Source organism: Arvicola amphibius, chromosome 5 (assembly GCF_903992535.2).
Source record: "Arvicola amphibius chromosome 5, mArvAmp1.2, whole genome shotgun sequence".
Taxonomy (NCBI): Eukaryota; Metazoa; Chordata; class Mammalia; order Rodentia; family Cricetidae; genus Arvicola; species Arvicola amphibius.
Genome location: NC_052051.1, coordinates 88,409,151 through 88,423,730, shown reverse-complemented (window position 1 = coordinate 88,423,730; position 14,580 = coordinate 88,409,151). Strand labels below are relative to the sequence as shown.

The window sequence follows — 14,580 nt, the reverse complement described above, 5'->3', positions numbered from 1 at the left end:
GTGGCCCCAAAGATGGGAGGAATGGGGGGGGGGTTCTGGGTGCAAGCTGGGAAGGGCACATTTACTGTTTGTGTTTGACAAACCAAACTGGAACAAAATTGCTTTTGAGAAGGGGGCATGTTGCATGTTGGGAGGAATGTTATTAATGACTATAAAAAAGAAATCTGGAAAAATCACAAACTGAAATAGTAGCAAAAGTGAAATGGAAGGTAGCTTGCTATGGAGAGCTAGAGGATTTGGTGAAAATAATCCAAAGGAACCAATGAAAATTACTTACGGTTATAGTCTAAAAGAGGTGTACAATCAAAGATGACATAAAGAATGTCCTTGAATCATTTTGCTTATCCAAAACTTCATGGGTCTCTTAGAACTATAGTTTCAAAATAAGCTTGGCTTTTCCTTTCCCTAGAAAAATAATTATGAGCTGGGCAGTGATGGTATGCACTTTTAATCTCAGCAGAGGCAGAGACAGGATAGGGGGATCTCTAAGTTCTAGGCCAGCCTAGTCTACAGAACTAGTTCCAGGACAGCCAGGGCTACACAGTGAAACCCTGTCTCAACAACAACAACAAAAATTCTTTAAGAAGAAAAATAATTTTAGATTGAACTGTTGTTATTATTATTACTGTCATTTTTTTTAAGAGCTGAGGTACTTGCTATATGGCCCAGGCTAACTTTTGAACCTTCCTGCCTCAGCCACCCACCACAGTCCTCTCAGCAAGAATCCTCTGACAGTTTAGCCCACACGGTGAATAGCACTTGAAACACCTAAAGTAGGTACTGAATAGAAACAAGCTGTGACTCTGAATGCCCTCCTCATGTTCCTGCTCATGTTTGCCATCCCCTCCTTTGAGGCCATCCTCGAAAGGGATATACTGCAAGTTTGAGCTTCCTTTAGCTAAGAGGTTTATGTAATGAAATATATTATTTCTTTCTTCTCTTTATTTTGGGACAGATTCTTGTTATGGGCCTTAAACTTAGGATCCTCCTTTCCCAGCCTCCACAGTGCTGGGATTCCAGGTGCCCACCATATCTGGTTTCAGGAACTGAAAAAGCATAGAGCAGGGGCTAAAAGCATGGCTCAGCAGTTAAGAGTACTTGTTTCTCTTGTAGAGGACCGGGGCTTGGATCCCAGACCCACATAGTGGCTCTAAGCCAGGGATCTAACATCCTCTTCTAACCTTTGTGGGTACTGTGTGCATATGGTGTACAGATGTGCACACAGGCAAAACACTGTTACATAAAATAAAAATAAGTAACTCTTTAAAAATAAGTATATAAAGACATAGAGGACCACTTAGGCTTCTGGAAGATCACCACAGATATATAGATATATGCTTGGCTACAAACCTGGAAAGAAATTGACTGAAAGCACTTGGTAAGTTCCTGTTTTCACTTCAAACATTATGTGGGGGGTGTGTGTGTGTGTGTGTGTGTGTGTGTGTGTGTGTGTGTGTGTGTTCGGGTGTGTTCCTGGGGCTTGACTCTAAGGCCTGTCTTGTGCTAGGCCCTGTCATCAGCCACACTCCGAGTCCAGTGCAAAGAGCTTCTCTAGGTTTTGACAAGAGGACACTGAACTCTCCTTGTAAAGTTGCTCAGAATGGACACTTGGCTGCTTGGCCTGTTTCTCCACAGCTGAGACTCTTCAAGAAGCTTGGATTCATTTTTGAATTTGTAGAGGGTGTTGTGTGAAATGAGCTCCCCTGACCCTACCCCCATTTCATTCCTGGAGTGATTAGCTGGGCAGTGATGGGAATGCCAGGAATCCAGGAAAGTCCTTGTTTCCTGTGGGGAGCATCTAAATGAGCCCAGCATGAGGCTGTCCTTTCAGCAGCACCATTCCCAAGCATCTCTGAGTGGAAAGGGGACAACAGGAGGAGAAAAGCTAACCCTGGGAGATAAGTAGAGGGCAAGGGAACAAGGTTTGCCTTGGTGCTCTTTGAAGGGCTGCTTTGAAATGTTCAAAGCCTTTTGCAACACTTAGTGGGAGGGGGTTATTGATTCATGTTTCTGATTTTATAAGAATTTGGTGTTAGATGGCATGTGGAGAAGAGGACACCAAGTAGGTTTTCAGGCTGAATTGCCTGGAAGGAAAGGGCTCTCAGGCAGGCAGTGGGGTTCCTAAAACTCTAGGAGTTTCCTGGCTGTTGCTTTTTTTGAATAATTTGAGGCGATTTCATATTTTTTGTACCATGAATGGTATTCACAGCCTCATTTGCCAACAGAATGTACCCCAGCACCTCCCCCCTTCTCTCTTCTGGAGTATTCATTGGTCAGGCAAAATCCCTGCCAAGCATTTTTTTTACAAGTAAATGTTGGTCATTGCATTTCCATGTGATTAAGGCTTTGAATTTTCTTTTTCTTACTTTCTTTTTTAATCATTTTCATATGAAAGAAAGGGTTGCATAGCCTCTCTTGAATATCTTTTTTATGCCATGCAATTTCAAATCTTTCATTCATTTAATTCTCCCTAGTATCCTTCAAGAGGTCACTTGGGGTTTATAAAGGAGGGACTGAAGCTCGAGGGTCAAGTGTGACCCAGGCTGTAGCTCATGCACTTAGCATGAGGGAAGCCCTGGGTTCAGTGAATCCAAAGAATCCCAAAGAAAAGGAAAGGCAGTGTTTGAACTCAGAACCCCATCTTCCTTCCACTGACACCTGAAGTGACATGACAGAACTGAAGTGACATCTGAACTTAGACACTTCAAGATTCACAGAGCACCCCAAGATTCTGGGGATAAGTGATAATGGTATGTGCATGTGGACGCAGCCACCCTTGTTTTTCTATAGTTTTCTATGTTGAGTGTCATTGTCTATGGAGTAGTGGCCCTGAGGTTTCCGGTTTCAGCCTCAGCCTCACACAATGCCCCCACCCCTGTTTTTGTTCACTGATAAATCACAGGGAGGGTAGAGAAGAGGAGGAATAATTATTTGTTTTTCCAACAATTAAGTCCAAGTTGAACATGACTTGTTTTTATTTTTGGAAAAATTAGAGAGAAAACATCTTCTCAACTGTTTTTTCTTTAACCAAGAATTCATGAAAATATTAGGTTGTTTCCAGCATTTTGGTTGTGGGGGTGGGGTGGGAAGGAGTTTTTCTGTAGGTAGTGACTAAGCAAATTAAAACGGAAAACTCTGGAACTTTCCTTTTCAAGCTGATCATTTGGAGGTCTCTTGAGGAAAGAGTGCTGTCTTGAACTGAGGATTTGAGAGTAGACCATAGAGCTTTCAGTGTAGTTATTAACCAAAGTGACTCTCTCTGTCACTTTTCCCTAGTGTCTTTGAGGTAAGGAAGCCAGGCTTTCCAGCAGAGAAACCTCCACCTGCTGGCTTGGCCCTTTACCAGCAACTCATCGTCTGCCCTCAGCCTTCATTTAAGGCTTTGTGGAAACATGAAATACCGTGAAACAGCTCTCTTGTCCTATGCTTTTTGAGAAAGGTGGTGTGCCAGCAGATCTGAGCAGCTCCCTTGAAGCTTGGGAAGAGCATCTCAGCTAAGACCCAGCATGGGATGGAGCCCTACTGACTGCAGTTTCTAACCTACCAGGAAGCAGAGGTAGGCTTGGATGAGTTAGCCCCTCTGTTGCACCATAGCATCTGCGGTGACACTAAGAACAATATCTTGTGTTAGAAAGACCTATGGAAATGGTCAGAATGTCACTGCTGCAGTTCTAGTGGGTGAGGAAGTCGTTGTTTCTGTGTTTCTTCTGGGGAGCATAGAAACTGTCCTGGAAAGGCCTGAGCATGCTTCCCTTTAGTTACCTCACTGCTCTGCAGAATCACCATCCTGAATTAGGTATGAACAAATGTTGTGCCTAGCTTGAGCTAATCTGTGGGATGGGATACAGGGTAAGGGATTAAAATCCTCTGGCCACTGTTAGTTATAACTGTAACTAAATATGATCATATTTAGAACTTAATAACACACCATACAATGATCATTATAGAACAGTTTCATTATAAGTGGGTACTTTATAATTTTTTTTCTACTTGTAAAGTTATCTTTGTTTTTAAGACAGTGTTTCATAGAGACCAGGCTAGCTTTAGGCTCTCTAGGTAGCTGAAGATGGCCTTGAACTCATGATTCTTCTGCCTGTATGTCCTTCCTTAGTCACAGGGGAGTGTACCACCAATACCAGCAAAAGATCATGTTTTATATAGTGCAGTGAAAAATTCAGTTTATTCAAAAATAATTACAAATTGACTTGGAAATTTAATTTTTTCTAGGAATGATTCTAGAAGGTGTCAAACTCTCAAAACACAAGTGTTATATGTAAGAAGAGAAACCTTAAAAACAAGAGTCAGGTGATGGTGGAGCAAATCATTGAATTAATGTTATTTTGTTTTCAGGAACTTGATATTGTCTGTTGTTTTAAGCAGATTTTTTTAAGGAGCATTTTTTTTTCAGAAGAGGAACTTACAAAATCCTAAATATCAGTGGATACAACTCTTGCCACATGAAATATTGTGAAATTGTCTTCCAGAGTCATCACTTTCTACCCCTTCTGATTGCTTTGTTTTGATCCTTTATAGGTTTGAATACTAGCATTTGGCCCGGGTTGATACAAGCTTCTCTTTTTTACTTGAATAGTTATTTCTCATGAGTGCAAATGTTTTCATTGCTCTTGATTGAAAGATCAACTCTTTCATGTGCTATAGAGGGTGGAAGACACTGGGCTTGTCAGGAAAGTGAGAGATTCCAAAGTCTACAAAAGTTCTGGCAGCAGGCTCCAAAGCTACAGAGAAACCCTGTCTCGAAAAACCAAAAAAAAAAAAAAAAAAAAAAAAAAAAAAAAAAAAGTTCTGGCAGAAACTCTGGCTGCATTGGAACGTGCAGAGCTTGGAGACGTCTTGCAGACTCTAACACTGGAGATGATCTTTCTAAGCTGTTCTCTTTGTTCAAACATGGAAGCAAAGTCATTGCTGCTGTTTTATTTTCATTGACTTTTATTTCTTTGGGTATGGGAGGTGGTGTTATGCCCAGATTACGGAGTCCCCTCAAAACCAACTAGGAAGCCGAGTCCAGTATATAAAAGCCATGAGCCTTTATTCTTACACAAGTTTGCAAACTTGTCTTTTCATGTGTCCAAGGTATTGGAGTGATCAGAGAGCCCCAAGCTCAGTTGGGGTTGGATTTTTTTGTAGATGCAAAGGGGGGGGGGAGTGAGGGATTTCTAAGGTTCAGGACCCCTGATTGGCTGACATTTGTCTAGGGGTGTCCTGGTGAAAAGCAATAGGTGTGTGCTGGCAGGTGATCCTATCTACAATAGTTGGAACATTAGAAATTTTCTTTGGATGGTCTTTTCTGGGTGGTTCCTGGGTAGTCTCAATTTATGGTCTTTCTTGCAACCAGGTATTGCCTTAGGGAAAACTACTAAGACTCTATTAAGCTTATCATGGCTGAGTCCTACATATGCAGTTGCACATGTCATAGTGTGTGTGTGTGTGTGTGTGTGTGTGTGTGTGTGTGTGTGTGTGCCCGCACACACATGTGCGCATGCCTGGCTATAAGATACCACCATTGGGGTAGCAGAGATGGTTAAGAGGTTAGGAGCACTGACTGCCCTTTCAGAGGACCTGAATTCAATTCCCAACACCCACACAGTGGTTCACACTGTCTGTAACTCCAGTTGCAGGGGACCTGAAACCCTCACACAGTAGGCAAAACACCAGTGCACATAAAATAAAAATAAATTGTTAAAAAGATAGCCACCATCTTTTTATTTTAAGATATATTTAATTATGTGTATGTGTCTGAGTACAGATATATGCACATGCTTGTAGGAGCCAGTGAAGGCCAGAGACATCTGATGCCCCTGGAGTTGGAGTTACAGCCAGGTGTGAGCTGCCCAACTCGGATTCTAGGAACAGAACTCCTGTCCTCTGCAAGAGCAGTGTGTGCTCTTACCCACTGCACCATCTCTCCAACCCCTCCCTCAACCCCCTTTATTTTTCACAGAGTCTTTAGCTGGCCTGGGATTCATAAAGTGGGCTAAGCGTGCTGGCCAGGTAGCTCCAGGGATCTGTCTGTCTCACTGACACCGGAACTCCACACACCTGTCACTGTGCCTGGCTTTTTATATAGGTTCTTGAAATTGAACTCGAGACCTCATGTTTTTGTGGCATGCATTTTATAGCACCGTCTTTCTAGTTGCTAATATCTCTCATTTCGTACTTTCCCCATTTGATGAGTAATATTAGATAAAATGATTATTATACTTGTGTTTAACAAATACGTAATTTTGCTGAATTGTTTATGCAGGTAACTGAGGGGAATCATAAACACTTAGAATTTTGGTATATATCCACTGAGCACTTTCCACGTGCTGTAAACTGAGTGCAAAGATATAGAAAACAAAGTTCTGCCTCTTTAACTGTCCAACACTTAGAATTCCCCTTGTCTAGCTGGAGAGATGTTTCAGTGGTTAAGAACTCTGACTGCTCTCCCAGAGGACTGAGTTTCAATTCCCAATGCCCACATGGGGGTTCAAAACTGTCTATGACTCCAGTTTCATGGATCCAGTGACTTCTTCTGACTTCTAAAGGCACCAGGTAGCATGTAGTACACAAACATACTTGCAAGCAAATACTCATATACATAAAAAGAATTCCCTTTGCTTCTATTTCTCAGTAAGTAAAAGTTTAAAAAAAAAATCCTCACAGAAACAAATTTCTTTTCCTCTCTCTCTCTCTCTCTCTCTCTCTCTCTCTCTCTCTCTCTCTCTCTCTCTCTCTCTCTCTTTTTTGATAGGGTCTCACTCAGTGGCACTAGCCAGGCTGAAACTTTCTATGTAAGCCATGTTAGCCTTAAATTCATAGATTCATAGAGCTCTGCCTGCTTCTACCTCCCTGGTGCTGAGATTAAAGGCATGCTCCAGGGATCAGAGAGATGGCTCAGTGGTTAAGAGCACTGACTGCTCTTCCAGAGGATCTGAGTTCTGTTTCATGGCCGCTCACAACTGTCTACAACTCCATTTCCAGGGACCCGAAACCCCCATACCAATGCACATTTTAAAAAGTTAAAAAAAAAAAAGGCCATGCTCCGCTCCACAGGGATAAATCTTTTCATTTTAATGTACATCTTCAGCTGAATGTGGTGTTCCATGCCTGTAATCCCAGCACACAGGTGGCAGAGACAGGAAGATTGTGAGTTTCAGGTTAACTTGGCTACATAGTACATCTCTATCTCAAAAGAATAAAACAAAGAAAATAGCCACAATAGTGGTCTTCAGAGTCTCCCCCAGAGGGAATCTAATTATGTGAAGAGTTGAGAGCTGCCTTTTCATGTTAGAAGTTATAGGAACAGGAGCCAGAAGCTCACATACATACTCTACAATTGGGGTTTGGGGGCAAAGTAAGAGAGGGCTGAAGGGAGTCCATTGGCCCAGGGAAAAAGAGACTGACATTTGTGGGCATACTTTTGAAGGGCCCTTTTCTTGGGAAACATCTGCATTTACTGAAACATGAAAGCAGGCAAGACTCCAGGGGACAGTTCAGTTTGGAAATGATGTGATGTTTATTAACCATCCATAATATGTCATGCATCAGACACAAAAGAAGGGAGGCATGGCATTTTGCCTCTAGGAATTTCACATTTAATAAAAAGAGGTTTGAAAATGTGGTGCATTTGTATAAAAGAAAATTATCAGCCACCCTACAAATTACCCCTTCCATCCCATAGAACCCCAGAATGCACAATAGGGGGTATCACATGCCAAATGAATCATCTCCCCCTTCTGCCATTGAGGCTTCATCTGTACAGGGGAAGAGAACATGGAAACCTTGTCCTCTGCCCCATGGCTAAGTTTGGGGATGAAGTGTGAGAAATCTGTTTGGTGTAAGTCTGTGAAAGAAGGTTGAAAGGAAATTGGTCTCCCTATGCTGTGCATACCACAGCCACAACTATCATGAAATTGCTGCCATGTGGGTCCACAGATGTGTTCAAGTCATAAGTTGGGTAGGAAAAGAACTTGGTTCAGAGACCCTTGCTATTGGTGAAGCCTAAAAAGTACTACATTTATTTTTTATTGTGTGCATTGTCGGGGAGGTAAGCCTTGGTGCATGTCTAAGAGGGCAGCATGGGGGATGATTTGGCTTTTCCATTAAGTTGTCCTAAATTGAACTCAGACTGTCAGGCTTGGCAGCAAGCACCTTTACCTACTGAGCCATCTAGACCAAAGTGTATCTCTGTAAACACTGAAGCCCACAAATAAGGATTTCAGAAGGCCTTAGGGACCTCAAGGAAGTAATTGACACCACTAAGTTTTAGTGTTCTTGCTATGGAGTGAGAGTTAGCAGGTCCAAGTAGCAGGGGCATTGTGAGGATTAATTAATGCCAATGAAGGACTTAGCTCAATGTCTGGTCCTTAAAAGGGATCGATGTTCTTTATTGGTCAAGAGAGGAAGGAGAACTAAATTAAAAAAGAAAACTAAAACCTGAAGAAAAACAGAGTTTAGTTCTTCATCTTTAGTATATGTTCATATTCTCATCTCATGAGCATACTGCCTTGTTTATACAGTCCTATGCCCCCAAAATAGGCAAGTACTCTTCAACTAAGCCACATCTCCGGTGATCTTTAATTTGCTTTCTTGAGAATTTGTTTGTTTTCAGGCAGGGTTTCTCTACTATGGATTCCTAGCAGGTACCCACATTCTCCCCTTAAAAAATTCTTTAAGGTAGCCAGGTGGTGGTGGCTCAGACCCTTAATCCCAAGTACTTGGGAGGCAGAGGCAGGCGGATCTCAGTGAGTTTGTGGCTAACTTGATCTACAGAGCTAGTTCCAGAACAGCCAGAGCTATAACACAGAGAAACCCTATCTTGAAAAACAAAATGAAAAAATTCGTTAAGGCTTAACAAAGCTCATGATCTGCTGGGCCTCTTTTTGAAAGCATTTGTGTGGGACTGAGATCATGTTTGACATCAGGGCAGACAGATTCCAAGACTGGCAATCAAACACTGAGACCCAGCATACTGGTTCCAGGAAAAATAACAAGCATTAGGGTTATGAGGCAAACTCCTAGGAAAGTGGACAAAGGGGTAGAGAATTTCTAGTGTGGCAAGAGACAAAGGAACTAAAAATTGCTCAGTAGATACTAGATAGCTCCAAATGAAGTCGGTCTCTTCAAAAAGACCAAAGGTCCTTTGGCTTCAAAATAGGACTTGATTTTATTGTTTGCTTAAGCTTAATTAAAATAAATAAGCCTTCCTTCCCTGGAAGGTACAAGGCTTCAGGTTTGGTCCTCACCATCTTAAAAGAGAAAAGCCCAAGTTTTGATGTATGATACACTAATCAGCCTTTAAAATGGTGAGGGTTTCCTGTCCCCTGTAACTCAGCGCAAGCTATTCCATCCCATTGCTTTTCTTTTTTTCTTTTGTGAAATCAGTAAAGATATCGTTGAGAGACTGATGTTTCAGGAAGATGGAAAATTCAAGTAGCTTCACATTAGAATGACCATGATCCAGAAACATTTTCCTTTGCAGGGCAGACTCTTAGGCAACCTTCCCAACATTACCTGTTTTACTTAGGCATGTTTCCAGCTCCCCTCCCCTGCCAGATTGCAGGTAAGTGGAGCTTTATCTTCACAGGGGCTTGAGAGTAAATATGAACCTAGAAGAAGCTTCTGTTATACTATTCTCCACAGTGACAATGGTACCTAGAGCCTAGCTTTAGAGAGATGAGAACTAAATGAGTTTCACTAGGTCTTGGTGAAAAGCCTTCCCAGCTAAAAATTAATTATCTTGTGCACAAATCTTTGGCTTGGTGAGAGATTGTGTTAGAGAATACACAGGAGAATGTACCTTCTGGTTTTCGTGTAGGGTCCTTGTAATGGACTAATAAAAATTTCTGCAGGATCCCTAATGGCAGCAGGCAGCAGAAATGCTACAGGTCCCCAAAGGATGACAGGCAGCAGCCCATGTAGTGGCAGGCAGGGAGCAGCGGGTCCCGAGAGCAGCTAGTCCCAGGTGGCGGTGGGTGAGAGACAAACGGATAGGCACACCGTTGGATATTTATTTAGTGGTTATGGAAGGGAAGGGAGAAGGGGAGAAGAACAGAGAGGCAGAGAAAGAGAGAGAGAGAGAGGAGAGAGAGAGGAGAGAGAGAGAGAGAGAGAGAGAGAGAGAGAGAGGAAAGGAGAGGAGAGGAGAGGGAGAGTAAGGCTGCAAGCAGGAAGGAAGACCTGCCTGCCTCAGCAGATGGGGGAGGGAGTGGGTGTGGCTTGTCTCTTAAAGAGACAGAACAATCATTACAGTCCTAGATTGGACTTTTAAGGCATAAGACTATTTATTTTAATGTACCAGTGAAATGGCTCAGTAGTAAACACACTTGCCAGCTAGCCTAGTGATCTGTGACCCTAAGAGCCAGCATGGTGGAAGGAGAGAACCCACGAGTTGTCCTCTGGTCTCCACATGCATGTAATATCATGTACCCCCCCAAAACACACACAAATAAATGTTTATTTTTTAATTAAAAATTAATGACTTTTAGAGGGACTGAAGCAACAAGGACTTTGGGCACAGCAAGCACACTCTACTGCTCAGCTACACCAGCAACTTTTATAGCAGCAGGGTCAACATCACTGTGCTGTGGTGTGAAGACTAGTGGAAACATTAGTGAATAGTTAGAATCTGAACTGAAGAGGTTGGAAGAAAGCAAGAGAGAGGAAGGACTCTCTCAGGAAAGGAACATCAACTCTAGAAAGTCCCCAAAAAGTCAGGCCATAATGAAACCATGTGACTGGCATCACTGAGCAGGTAAGTATGCTGGGCTTTATATCTGTGAGTTAGACATCCCAGTCCAACCAGTGTGGATAGAAAAATGTTAGAAAGAAATAGCATCTGTCCTGATCTTGTACAAATGGATCCTTTCTCCAGATCATAGAAGCATTTATCATATCAGTTATCATAAATGATCCTAGAGATGATGGTTCATAGTGTGGGGAAGGAGGTACCTAGGTTATAGTATAAACATGTCCCAGTTTTGTATGAATGATTTGAATATCTGTAGACTTTAATATCTTCAGGGTGTCATGGAACCCAGTACCCATGATCATAGAAGAGGGCAACTAACCTATCTTCATAGGAAAAAGCCTGGGACCTGTATATGAAAGGGAAATATACATACCCATCTCCTGGTCAACATCATATAATAACATGAAACACTGCACTTATTAGTCACCCACTGTGTACTATGTGCTCTGTAGTTTAAAATAGTAAATTTATTCAAAAAAAGCCAACCAAGTTCAGAAAATTCAGGTTAGTCGTATGAAACAATTTAGTTTGTTGGTGGAAGTCTAGAGTGAAGATGAATCCAGACAAGAGAAAATCAGAAAAGGGAAAGGAAGAGCTGCTAGTTAAGCCCAAGAAGGCAGGAGTTAGCTCAGGCAGCCTTCAAGGATGGAGCTGAAGATCCCATATAGGACCAGTGTGGGACTGGGAAAATGGACATAAGGATTTTGATTCCATTACATCCAATTAAGATGACTGATCTCTGAAGGGTTTTTAGGGAATGATCTCTGGCAGAGAAGTTTAGAGCAGCAGATGTGGAGTGACTACTAACCAGAAGAAAATAGAAATAGGAGCTGGTGAGGAGACGGCATTTTAACTGTCATCAGTAAATTTGTTGGTGATGGATGTGTGATAGCAGGAACAAAGTGAGAGAGATGGGAGATAACATCTGAGGGCCTGTGACTTTGTGACTCCACCATGTCACCATGTCCTCCAAGACCCCAGATCTCTGGCCTGCACTGTGAGCTGTTTGCTACCTGTTGGTGAAATACAGTGGTGGACAGCATCCTTCACTTCATTGAGATGACTGCTCTCCCCCTACCTATGCTTTATTGCTTGATTTTAATCTACATCTTTCTTTTTGTTCGAAGTTGCCATATGTATCTTAAGTGTATTAATTTATAGTTGGGAACATACAAAAATAGTTTTCATTTACTTTTGGTGATGCTGGAGATCTCATACATACTGAACCAAGTAATGTATCACTTAGCGACACCCCAAGTACCCACTTCCAGTTAAGCTACTGAAATAAATTGCTCTGTGGGAGAGTGACACTGAAGGCTGCTTTAAGTTGGAGGCTCATTTTGGTGCCCACATCTGAGGAAGAGGATGTGGTAAAGGAACCTTGCTAGCCAGTGGGGATGGCGGGAGCAAGGGAGTCCTTTAAGTTTCAGCCTGGCTTCTGCAGGCCTTGGACCTTTTCCTCATTCTCCCAGAAGATTTGATTCTTTGTTGCTTGGGTGGGGGCTACATCTGAGGTTGTCAGTATGGACAGGGAGAAACTGAGAGGGAGTAACTGTGCTTTGTTCTGCCTTCTGACATTAAAGAGGCTTCGAGATCTAGTCATCTGTCATATTACCAACCTTGTGGTCCCACAAACCTGAGCACAGAAGCTATGTGGTGGCCTCAGATAACAGTGCAAGCCTTTGTCATTTTATAAATTATAAGAGAAATTTAGACTCCTTGTCATTCAGTTCCATTAAGTATATTCAGATTTATGCAGTCACTGCCATAAGCCATTCAGAAAATTTTTGATTTAGCACCCCACTTTCCTCATTTGGGACCACTGAACTGATTTCTGACTCAGTAAATTTGCTTGTTTGGGCATTTATAGACATGCAATCATATGATTTGTTGCCTTTGTGTCTGGCCTATTTCACCTAGTTCATTGTCTTTAAGTTCCCTTCATGCTGTGGTATATATGATAAGTTCATTCTGTTTTGTATTACTAAGTAACATTCTACTGTGTAGATATATCACATTTCATTTATTATCATCTCAGAGATTCATGAATTGTTGCTCCTCTTAACTGTTATGAATAATATAGACACTTGCATATATGTTTCTGTGTGAATTTCATGTTTTCATTTCTCTTGGGTAGGTACCTTAGAGTGCTGTATAATAACTGTGGGTTTACACTCCTGAAGAAATCCAAAATATTTCAGAATGGGCACAATGCTTTGTTTTTAAATTGTGTAACTCATTCTCTTCACCCCAAAAGGGCTAGGGTGAGTCTAACTTGTTATTTTGTTACAGTGCAGAGATGATGTAAGTTAACTAAAACAGAATATAATGGAAATGTGTGTGTGTATGTGTGTGTGTGTGTGTGTGTGTGTGTGTGTGCATACTTACAGAAGCCAAAGGGGGGCCTTAGAGTTAGAGTTATAGGCAGTTGTGAGCCACCCAACATGGGCACTGATAATTGAACTCTGGTCTTCTAGAAGAGTAGCAAGTGCTGAGCCATCTTTTCAGCCCAACACTTCAATTTTGTTTTTTTATATTTAATTTATTTTTTTAATTTGATTTTTATTGAACTCTACATTTTTCTCTGCTCCCTTCCCTGTCTTTCCCCTCCCCTTCAACCCTCTCCCAAGGTCCCCATGCTCCCAGTTTACTCAGGAGATCTTGTCTTTTTCTACTTCCCATGTAGATTAGATCTATGTATATCTCTCTTAGGGTCCTCATTGTTGTCTGGGTTCTCTGGGATTGTGATTTGTGGGATAGTTTTCTTTGCTTTACATTTAAAAACCACTTATGAGTGAGTGCATGTGATAATTGTCTTTCTGTGTCTGGGTTAACTCACTCAAAATGATGTTTTCTAGCTCCATCCATTTTCCTGCAAAATTCAAGATGATGTTATTTTTTTCTGCTGTGTAGTACTCCATTGTGTCAATGTACCACATTTCCCTTTTCCATTCTTTGGTCCAGGGGCATTTAGGTTGTTTTCAGGTTCTGGCTATGATAAACAATGATAAAGTTGGCTTCATCCCATCAACTTATATGGAAAAGCAAAACACCCAGGATAGCCAAAACAAGCCTGTACAATAAAAGAACTTCTGGAGGCATCACAATCCCTAACTTCAAACTCTACTACAGAGCTACAGTACTGCCTGGTACTGGCATAAAAACAGACAGGAGGACCAATGGAACCGAATAGAAGACCTGGATATTAGTCTACACATCTTCGAACACCTGATTTTTGACAAAGAAGCAAAAAATATCAAATGGAGAAAAGAAAGCATATTTAACAAATGGTGCTGGCATAACTGGATATCAACATGAAGAAGAATAAAAATAGATCCATATCTATCACCATGCACAAAACTCAAGTCCAAATGGATCAAAGACCTCGACATAAAGCCAGCCACACTGAACCTTATAGAAGAGAAAGTGGGAAGTACACTTGAATGCATTGGCACTGGATACTACTTTCTAAATATAAACCTAGCAGCACAGACAATGAGAAAAAAAACAATTAATAAATGTGACCTCCTGAAACTGAGAAGCTTCTGTAAAGCAAAGGACACTGTCAACAAAACAAAACGACAGCCTACAGAATGGAAAAATATCTTTACCAACCCCACATAAGAAAGAGGGCTGATCTCCAAAATATACAAAGAACTCGAGAAATTGGTCATCAAAAGAACAAATAATCCAATAAGAAAAATGGAGCACAGACCTAAACAGAGAACTCTCAACAGAGGAATCTAAAATAGTTGAAAGACACTTAAGGAAATGTTCAACATCCTTAGTCATCAGAGAAATGATGTGGGAGAGTCTTCTGTTTGATTTGA

The 14,580-nt window shown here is 41.5% G+C and overlaps 1 protein-coding gene across 1 annotated transcript in view; it reads left to right on the top strand.

The window, feature by feature from the left end:
* Colec12 (collectin subfamily member 12) overlaps positions 1 to 14,580 on the top strand; it is a 214,085-nt gene that overhangs the window by 31,805 nt on the left and 167,700 nt on the right. The window lies entirely within an intron of this gene.